Raw genomic sequence first — 10246 nt, 5'->3', positions numbered from 1 at the left:
TTGTTTGGAAATGGCTTTTTACTATTGCATCCTTGAGTGATGGAGCTTTTCTAAAAGTGATTGATGGCTGATTACCAATGCTTTTTGCAATATCCTTGTTTTGTAGGAGCAACGGCCAGTATTTTTGGGTTAATTGTCGGATTTTGGGGGCCTCCTTGCTGTAGTATAAGTCTTGGAGCTCCCTGTTCTGAATGGGATAATTTCTCTTCTTTGGAGTTTTGATTTGCTGTTTTTTTGACTAGACTTTCAGTTCGAGTTCATTTCTGAATATTCTTTAGATTTGCATTTAAGTCTCTTTCTCTGTATCCCCTTCTTTTGAGTCTTTCCGTGCAATTTGCTATTTCTTTTTCAGCTTCATTGTCTTGGGAGCAATTACAGCACATTCTGATGAATTCTCCAAAAAGGATACTTCTAAATATATATATATATGTGTGTGTGTATGTGTGTGTATATATATATTTATATATATATATATGTATATATATATTCACAAAAAAAAACATAGGTTTCAGGGGCGTTATAATTAGCTGGACATTTCCCTCGTACAAAACCCTAGAAATTCCCCTGTTATAGTTAGGTCAGCTAACTATAACTCGCGCCCCCGCAATGCACTGCTGATGACGTCACATATTACATCACTCATGACATGGTCAGTGACATCACTGATGAAATCACTGATGAATTCTCAAATGACATCACTGATGACATCACTGATGACGTCATCCAGTGACTGTGTGTTTCTGTAAAGTTTAAATATGTTTTATATATTTATAGTGAAAGGCCTATGGAAGAATGAGTGGGTGTATAAGTGTGTGAATGGGTGATTATCTAGGTGCGTAACTGACTCTATAAGTGAGTCATTAAATGTATCTTACTGCAGGCTAGTGACTAAACTGTGTGAATGTCTGTATGTGTCTGTGTGTTGGTGTATAAGTGGCTGCATGGTTTTGTGAATAGCTATATGAATGTCTATATGGGTTATTGATTGGTTGTCAGAGTATCTGTATGGGTGCCTGAGTGTTTGTGTAGGTAGGGTGTGTGTGACTCTGTGCATAGATGTGTGAGTGGGTGATTCAGTGGGTGCATGGTTTTAAGAGTGCATCTGTGATGGACTGTATGGTTGGGTGACTGTATGCAAGGGTGTGTTAGTGATTGAATGTATAGCTCAGTTGTACATGTGTCAGTAACTACATATGTGAAACGCAGTGTATATGTGTGTAAGAGTATATAACTATCTATGTGTGAGAGTGTGTGATTTTGGGAGTGGCTGTATGGATGAGTGTGTGCTTGTATCAGTAATTGTATAAGAGCGTCAGAATTTGTTAGTATTTTTATGAGTAAGTGAACTTGAGTGTGTTTAACTGTATAGGTGAGTAAATTGGACTATTGGATTCATTATGTGCATGACTGACTAGATGTGTCAGTACCTCAATGGATGATTGGCGGTGTGTGAGTGTCTATATAGGTGTATAAATGCATATGATAGTCCTGTACAGAGTGACTGTAAGTATGAGTGACTGTAACGGTGAGTGAGTGGAGATGTATGTAGACCTAAGAGTCAATGAGTGGGTGTGTAGTTATTGGTATTGGAGTATCTATGGTTTTCAAAATGTCCGTCTGAAATTTTGAGTCGGTGTATCCAAGGTTATATTAGGGTGTGAGAAGATGCACTAATTTATCACATGGATGACGTCATCAGTGATGTCATCAGTGAAGTCATTTGAGATGTCATCAGTGATGTCATCAGTGATGTCACTGACCATGTCATGAGTGATGTAATATGTGATGTCATCAGCAGTGCATTGCGGGGGCGCGAGTTACAGTTAGCTGAACTAGCTATAACAGGGGAATTTCTAGGGTTTTGTATGAGGGAAATGTCCAGCTAACTATAACGCCCCTGAAACCTGTTTTTTTTAGTGAATTTCTATGGTTTTTTAAATGCTAATTCCTAACTATAACGCCCCTGAAACCTTTGGTTTTTTCAGTGAATTTCAAAGGTTTTTTAAATGCCAATTCCTAACTATAACGTGCATGAAACCTATGGTTTTTTCAGTGAATTTCAAAGGTTTTTTAAATGGTAATTCCTATCTATAACTTATCTCTAAAGATATGTTTAATGATTTTCATTGGATTTCTATATTTGTCAAATTCAGTGTGTCAATTACATTAATTATGTTTTTTTGAAATTCTTTTTTATCACCATATTTTAAATTTATTTTTTTAATCAATTCTTTTAAAAACGTAAAAAATAATATTTGTATTATTGGGTTTTTCAAACATATTTTTTTATATTTTTAAAAATATTTCTTTAACTATATGTTCAAAACTTTATTTTATATATTTTTTTCCATGTTTTTGGATCCGCGCACCCTATGCGCACCGTTCTCGATCCCTACGTGTTAGCATCCGCGCATGGTATGCGTTGGGTACGTGTTTAGTGCGTGATCGCAATGCGACTGGTACGCGACTCCCAGCCTATACGCACCACGTTCGATGTATGTAACGCGACATTTTCGCGCTTCCGCGATGCGTCATCTGCGTCTATGACGCGGTAGGTTCGCGGATCCCGCGAAATATTTAACATTTAAAAAAACATTTCTATATGTATTTCATGTGAATATTAATTGAAGACAAACTCTAAACTAGTCTTAAAACTAATATATTTTTACATCTAATCCTATAATTTTTTTTTATTCAATTTTGCGGATGCGCGCTGGGTGCGTGCTGCCTATGCGCAGGGTGCGCGGATCCCATGTGACCTGCAAAAAAAGAGATTTGATTGGTTCATTACACTTCCTCTTCTAACTATTGAAAGACCCCACCCAATTCAATCATTCTTCTTTGACCTTCTTCTTCTTCTTTGGAGGAGCATCTCTTTGCAAAGAAGAAGATTTTTTAGGCTAAGTTTACACTTAGCTCTAACTTTTTTCAACTAAAAATGGCTATGGGGCAGCAGGCATCACCTGCTTCTCCTCATACATCTGAGGATGAATTTTTGGAGGAGGCACCACACAAAGAACGTTTTTCTTCAGTGGTGTGGAAATTTTTTACTTTTCCCGAGGGGCAGAATAAGACCACTGCCACCTTGGTCACATGCAAGATTTGCAAAAGAGTGCTGTCGTGAGGGGATCCTAACAAGAAATACTTGTGCGGCATGACTAGTATGATGAAGCACCTAAGGACCCTTCATCCAAACAATCTTGCACGAGAAGAGTGCAAACGGATGAGAAACACTCCTGCTCCTGCGCCTTTCTGAGTTTCTTTTCTTTTTCTTTTTTTTTCTGGCATGATTTCTCTATTTTGTTGAAAACCAGTATCTGTAAAAAAGAATCAAAAATAAATGTATATTAATAACTTTCAAATTTATACTCTTCCATTACTGTACAAATACATTTTATATAAAAACTGACTAAGAAACTATAGCCCGGGACCACAAGTGTGACGATGGTTAAAACACTACATACATAGTGCATACTACTTTGAAGCAGTTCATGCCCTAAAGCCTACCTCACTAAAAGACTACATGCTAACTGACTGAATGATTACAGTACTATAAGGAGACACACTGGGTGAGTGACAGGGTGTTTGCTAGAAGTGTATGAATACTGATTAGGGAATTGAAGGTGTGAAAGACAACTGTCTAGGTGATTAGAGGACTGCATCCGAAGTGAATAGGCATTTGAAGCAGTCTATGTGCTAAGGCCTGGCTCACTGCATGAGTACTTGGGTACTGATGGAATGATTAGAGTACAGCAAGGAGAGTGCCTGGCTGAATTTATAAGTGGTTGGCTTTTGACACAGTGAATGGATTAGTACTTGGTACTGAATGGGTCACTAGAGGAGTGCAAAGGGAGTGACAGGATGTTTGCTGGTCTGTATGGATACTGACTAGGGAATTGAAGGTGTGAAAGACAAGTGTATAGTATGTTAGAAGACTGCATGCATACTGCATAGACATTTGAAGCAGTCTATGTGGTAATGTATGGTTCACAGCATGAGTACTTGGAAACTGACTAAATCATCAGACTACTGCTAGGACAGTGCCTGGGTAAAACTTTTAAATTTTCAGTTCTGGCACAGTGAAGAGAATAGTGCATGGTACTGCACTTTAGTGTCAAACCCTGACTCATTTTATCAATGCATAAGCAAAGAATAGCTTCTAAAGCTACTAAAACTTGACAACATGACCGGTTTTAAAACAGTTATCTGTCAGCAAATACACAATGTTACCAAATGCTTCTATCACAATCCTTACCCAAATGCACACAGACTCACAGTGTGATTTTAGACAAGCAACACTATCCTAGGAGTTTACCAAAACTCATTCACTAATGTAGAAGAGGTAAGGGTACTGCACACAATCTACATATTTAAGTACAACACATTAGTGTCAAAGCATGACTCATTTAATCAACGCATAAGCAAAGACTGGCTTCTAATGCTACTAAAACTTGACAACATGACAGGTTTTAAAAGAGTTATCTGCCAGAAAATACACGATGTTACCAAATGCTTCTCTCACAGTGGTTCCCAAATGCACACAGACTCACAGTGAGATTCTAGACAACAACCACTATACCTAGGAGTTTACCAAAAATCATTCACTACTGCGGAAGTGGTAAGGGAACTGCACACAGGAAGGGTGAAGACTTTGATGGTGAGAGTATCCGTGAGTGCCTTGGGGCTGTTTTTGAATGGTTTCAGGGTAACAGTCTCAAGTGCAACTCAGATAAATCGGAGGTACTTTTCTTTGGTTGTCCATCTGACCCTTACTGGCAGGAATGGTGGCCTGTTAACATGTTCCCTCCAGCGAGTTCTTCTCAGCTAGTAAAGAATCTGGGGATCAAGATTGACAATGGTCTGTCGTTAAGATCTCAGATTCTTGGTCTCACTGGAACATGTTTTGGCCTCCTTAGAATGCTTCGTAAGTTTCTCCCTTTGCTCTCAGAAGATCACAGGAAGACGACGGTGCAGGCCTTGATTGGCTCAAGATTGGATTATTCTAACATCTTATATCTCGGCCTACCGGAATATCTTTTGCAACGGTTGCAGGTAGTCCAGAATTCGGCCGCGCGAGCCATTTTTGGCCTACACAGGTGAGTCAGTGCTTCCAGTCTTTTACAGTCACTTCACTGGCTTCCGATCCGGAAACGGATAGTTTTTAAGGCCTTGACCTTAGCGCATAAGGCCCTTTATGCTTCGGGTGCGAAATATCTTCAAAGGAGACTTGCTTTCTATCGTCCGGCCCGAGCTTTGAGGTCTGATTCACTGTTTTTGGCTGTAGTTCCCCGCGTTAAGAAAGCTCGCATTGGAGGGCGCTCTTTCAAGCTTTTATCGCCACAACGCTGGAATGCATTGCCTCTGGCACTGCGTAGTACCTCTAACCTGCTGACCTTCAGGAGGGGCCTCAAAACCTGGCTTTTTGCTCTTTAGTTTGGCTGCTGTTTCATTTTTGTTTGCTCTGTTTCCTGTCTGCTGTGCTGTGTCTTTTGTTTCAGGTGGTTATTATTAAAAGCGCCGGGACACTCTTTTAGAGTAGCCGAGCGCTATATAAGACCAATTTTAACATAACATAACATAACATAACACAATCTACATATTTCAGGACTGCACTTTTGTGTCAAAGCCTAACTCATTTAATCAACACATACGCAAAGACTGGTTTCTAATGCTACTAAAACTTGACAACATGACAGGTTTTAAAAAAGTTATCTGTCAGAAAATACACGATGTTACCAAATGCTTCTCTCACAGTGGTTCACAAATGCACACAGACTCACAGTGTGATTCTAGACAAGCACCACTATCCCTAGGAGTTTACCAAAACTCATTCACCACAGTGGAAGTTATAAGGAAACTGCACACAATCTACATATTTCAGGACTGCACTTTTGTGTCAAAGCCTGACTCATTTAACAAAAGCATAAGCACAAACTGCCTTCTAATGCTACTAAAACTTGACAACAAGACAGGTTTTAAAACAGTTATCTGTCAGCAAATACACGATGTTACCAAACACTTCTCTCACAGTGGTTCACAAATGCACACAGACTCACACTGTGATTCTAGACAAGCACCACTATCCCTAGGAGTTTACCAAAACTCATTCACCACAGTGGAAGTGATAAGGAAACCGCACACAATCTACATATTTCAGGACTGCACTTTTGTGTCAAAGCCTGACTCATTTAACAAAAGCATAAGCACAAACTGCCTTCTAATGCTACTAAAACTTGACAACAAGACAGGTTTTAAAACAGTTATCTGTCAGCAAATACACGATGTTACCAAATACTTCTCTCACAGTGGTTCTCAAATGCACACAGACTCACAGTGTGATTCTAGACAAGCAACACTTTCCCTAGCAACTTACAAAAACTCATTCACTACTGTGCAAGGGGTAAGGAGACTACACACAATCTACATATTAAAGTACAGCACATTAGTGTCAAAGCATGAATTATTTTATCAATGCATAAGCAAAGACTGGCTTCTAATGCTACTAAAACTTGACAACATGACAGGTTTTAAAACAGTTATCTGTCAGCAAATACACGATGTTACCAAATGCTTCTCTCACAGTGGTTCCCAAATGCACACATACTCACTGTGTGATTCTAGACAAACAACACTATCCCTTGCACTATACCAAAACACATTTCTTCATCTAGAAGGAGTACTACATTTTAGTATAGAAACATAACTCATTTCACAAATTCATAAACAATGACTGGTTTCTAATTCTACCAAAATATAAAAACAGCACAGTTATCTGTCTGCAAACACATGAAAAACACAAATGCTTATCACAGAATGGTTTCTACATGCACACACACTGTCAATAAGATTGTAGAGAAAAAAAGTACTCCCTACACTTTAGCAGGAGAAATACATTAGTCTGATTAAAATCAAAATAGTCTACATACATTCCCTCACAATTAAATAACTCACCTTTCAAGTTGTTTTGTAGATTAAGAAGTATATCAGTCACACACCAGATATCAGTCACACACCAGATTTTCTTATACAGAATCTCTGCACTGTGCACCTCTCAGCAAAAACAAAGAATGGCAAAGTTTCCCTTTCATTTTCCACACATATACATGTAAACATGAAATCACAATCCTTCACACATAAATTCAAAAGCAAACACACATTTCTATTGGTTAAACATTTCAACCCTTTCCAAATTAAATACATTTCAACCCTTCCCCCAATCTGCCTTCTGCCTGTTACCATAGAAACAGGTCATGGAACACTGCACTGAGCACACAGGTCACAAGCTCAGCACACAATGTTGCTAAACAAGACAGCAAGGTTGCTTGACTTTTCAACATATCAGCTTATCATATATAATGTTCCTTACAATCAGTTTTTGTTAACCAATAAGAATCAAGCGTTTAAAAAACAGAAATATACACCCTACCTTTCAGTGTAGAAAGTTGTCACACAACCAATGATTTCTTGTCTTTTTTCATTTTTTTTTCGTTGGATCCACGCACCCAACGCGAGAGGATCCGTGCACCAAACGCGAAAGGATGCGCGTATTTTTCAGTTTTTTTTTTTTTAAAGGAGGCCCCAGGGGGTCCTTCTGGGACCCCCTAAGCACCTCTAGAGAGTCAGAGTATTCCCACACTGCCCCCTTTATATGTTTTACACACTTATTCCCCTTGCTTCTTCAGCCTTGCTTCTACCGAGGCAGAAAATGGCCGCCAACAGTTCCTGGTTTCGAATGTAGACAGACACTCGACAGCCAATTAGCATTCAGCGCGCGATCGGGAGGGTGCGCGCTTGATTCAGGGAGGGTGCGCTTACGGTGCGGGTAGGGTCCGCGGATCCTCCCCGGCCATAGATATCACTAACTTTTTTACCCTAATTTTTTCAGGAACTAATGAACAGATTCACACCATTTATGCAAAAGGCACGAGTCTGAACTGAGGACTACCTCTTTGCCAAATTTGGTGTCATTCCGTTCAGCGGTTCACGCTGTAGCTGCGACAACAGATCCTATGGGAAATTGCATGGGGAAAACGCGTTTTGGGATCCCCTTTTTTCTCGGCCCCCGCTTTACGGATTACCGCAAAACTTTCAGGGTAGGAGCAGAGCGAAGCTGGCCAAATGTTTGGAAAATTTGGCGAGGATTCATCAACCGACTCCAGACTTATTGGGAATAGAATGTTGCGGATTTCCTATGGAAAATAGGTCTTAACTATAACAATCTACTGGCGACCGCCAGTAGATTATATATATATATATATATATATATATATATATATATATATATATATATATATATATATATATATCCCAAGAACTCCACTGCTGCTTGGCGCTTGAAGTATTGAAGAAAGGAGCATGGACCACTACTTTGGTGCATTCAATCGATTTATTTACCTATGTTTATGTTTGCTACAAATAAAAGATACATCACACTACAGGGAATCCCTTTCAAGCTATTTTTTTTGCATTGCCACCATCACCAATGTGTTTCGACCTGGTATATAAAAATGGAATAGAAACAATAAAAAAAGAAGGAGAACAACTGAAGAAGGCAATCAAAAGATCAGTCTGATATTGAGATATAACATTGGAAACAAACTAGGTGAGAGACTGGATGTGTTGTAAAGAAGGGCCCCCTCATTGAAGGACAAGTTGGTACACAGTCACTTTGTAAAATCAAAAGTGGCGTTGTGGTTAGAACTACATCAGGAAGGCCTAAAAAAATGTGAGAAAGGTTAGGCATTAGAAATCCACTAAAAGTGGACCATGCTGCCCCCCTCCCTGAGCCTTGAAAGGGCCTTGGGGATCCCATTGCCCAGGGATGCTAACTTTCTAAAGCGGGAGGGGACCACATAAACCCCTCTCTGACCCATTAATAGACCCGGGAACCCCATCCCCGGGGGACGGCTCACATTCTATATTCCGGGGAGCCCACCCCCGGGACATACTGGTGCGGGCAGGGAAAACTGTGTTTGCGACTGCCTGGCGGGAGCATTTTTAAATCACCTGCCTCGCAGTAGCAAACACAAAACTTGCTACCAGTGGGCGGGAACTTTTAAAATGCTCTCACCAGCTGGGAGCAGACTTCTGATCAGTTTCCCTGCCTGAACTGATGCGGACAGGGAAATAGATGAAGATATTGCTCCCACCCAGAGGGAGCAATATAAATACCTGCTCTCTCTGGGCGGGAGCAATAGGTGTTCTTTTTCCCTGCCCTCGTCAGTGCAGGCAGATAAACAAAATACAATTCTGCTCTGGTGGGGTGTTTGCTCCTGTTTGGTTGGAGTTTTGAAAATGCTTCTGCCAGTTGGGAACAAACAAAGGTTTCCCTGCACACGCATGTGCAGGTAGGGACACCGCTGTGTCCTTTTCCGCTCCCCAAGAAATAGCATATGAGCTGGCCCCAGGGGATAGTATCCCTGAGGGGAACAAATAAGGCTCAGGGAGGGGGGCTTTGTTGGTAAATTCCGGCCCGGGCTGTGCCCCCTGGAACCTATAATGGCTTGGAGAGGGAGGGCAGCGCCCCCCCTCCTTATTGGATGTGGCCCCAGAGGTGGACTCCCCATGGCCTATAATAGCTCATGGAGAGCTGGCCCACCTCCCCCTACAGACCTGGGGTGGGCTCCCCGAGGCCTAAGATAGCTCAGCATGGGGGGGCCACAGGGCCTCCCTCCCTTTTAATTTCAAGTATCGACCATGAGGGATGGGGTCCCCAGGGCCTTTTCAAGGCTTGGGGAGGGGGGCCGTGTGACTCCCCTTCCCTTTTTAAATAAGTAGGGCCTCGGGGTTTGGCCACATACAACCTCTCCCCAAATTAATTTAAATGCGCCGTGGGAGATGGAGTCCCTGGGGTGGAAAGCCTTCTCAGGGTGGGTGACCGCGTGAATTTGCATGCAGTGAAATAGTGTAAAATGGATTGGTGTACAATATAGCGGTGAACGGTGGAGTGGTGTACAGTCGAATATAAAAGAGTGGAGTAGGTTACAGTAAAGTAGCTTACATAGCATGTGTATTTGTATAGCACACATTCACCCATAGGCATCTTAGCGCTGAATAACAGTTGTTTATTGTTATCCAACTCAATGGTACTAATTTTATCAACTTTAGATGGATGAAAGGCTAAGTGGACCTGCTGGATTTGAACCTGTGACCATGAGGTCGAACACAGGCCCCTGTGTTGTAAATTGAAACCACGATGTGATTAAGCATTTACTAAAGACATGAATTCTCCTGCCTTACGCATGTC

This window comes from Triturus cristatus, chromosome 3_2, assembly GCF_964204655.1.
Source record: "Triturus cristatus chromosome 3_2, aTriCri1.1, whole genome shotgun sequence".
Lineage (NCBI taxonomy): Eukaryota > Metazoa > Chordata > Amphibia > Caudata > Salamandridae > Triturus > Triturus cristatus.
The sequence above is the reverse complement of the archived record's forward strand: the minus strand, read 5'-3'. Positions refer to the sequence as shown.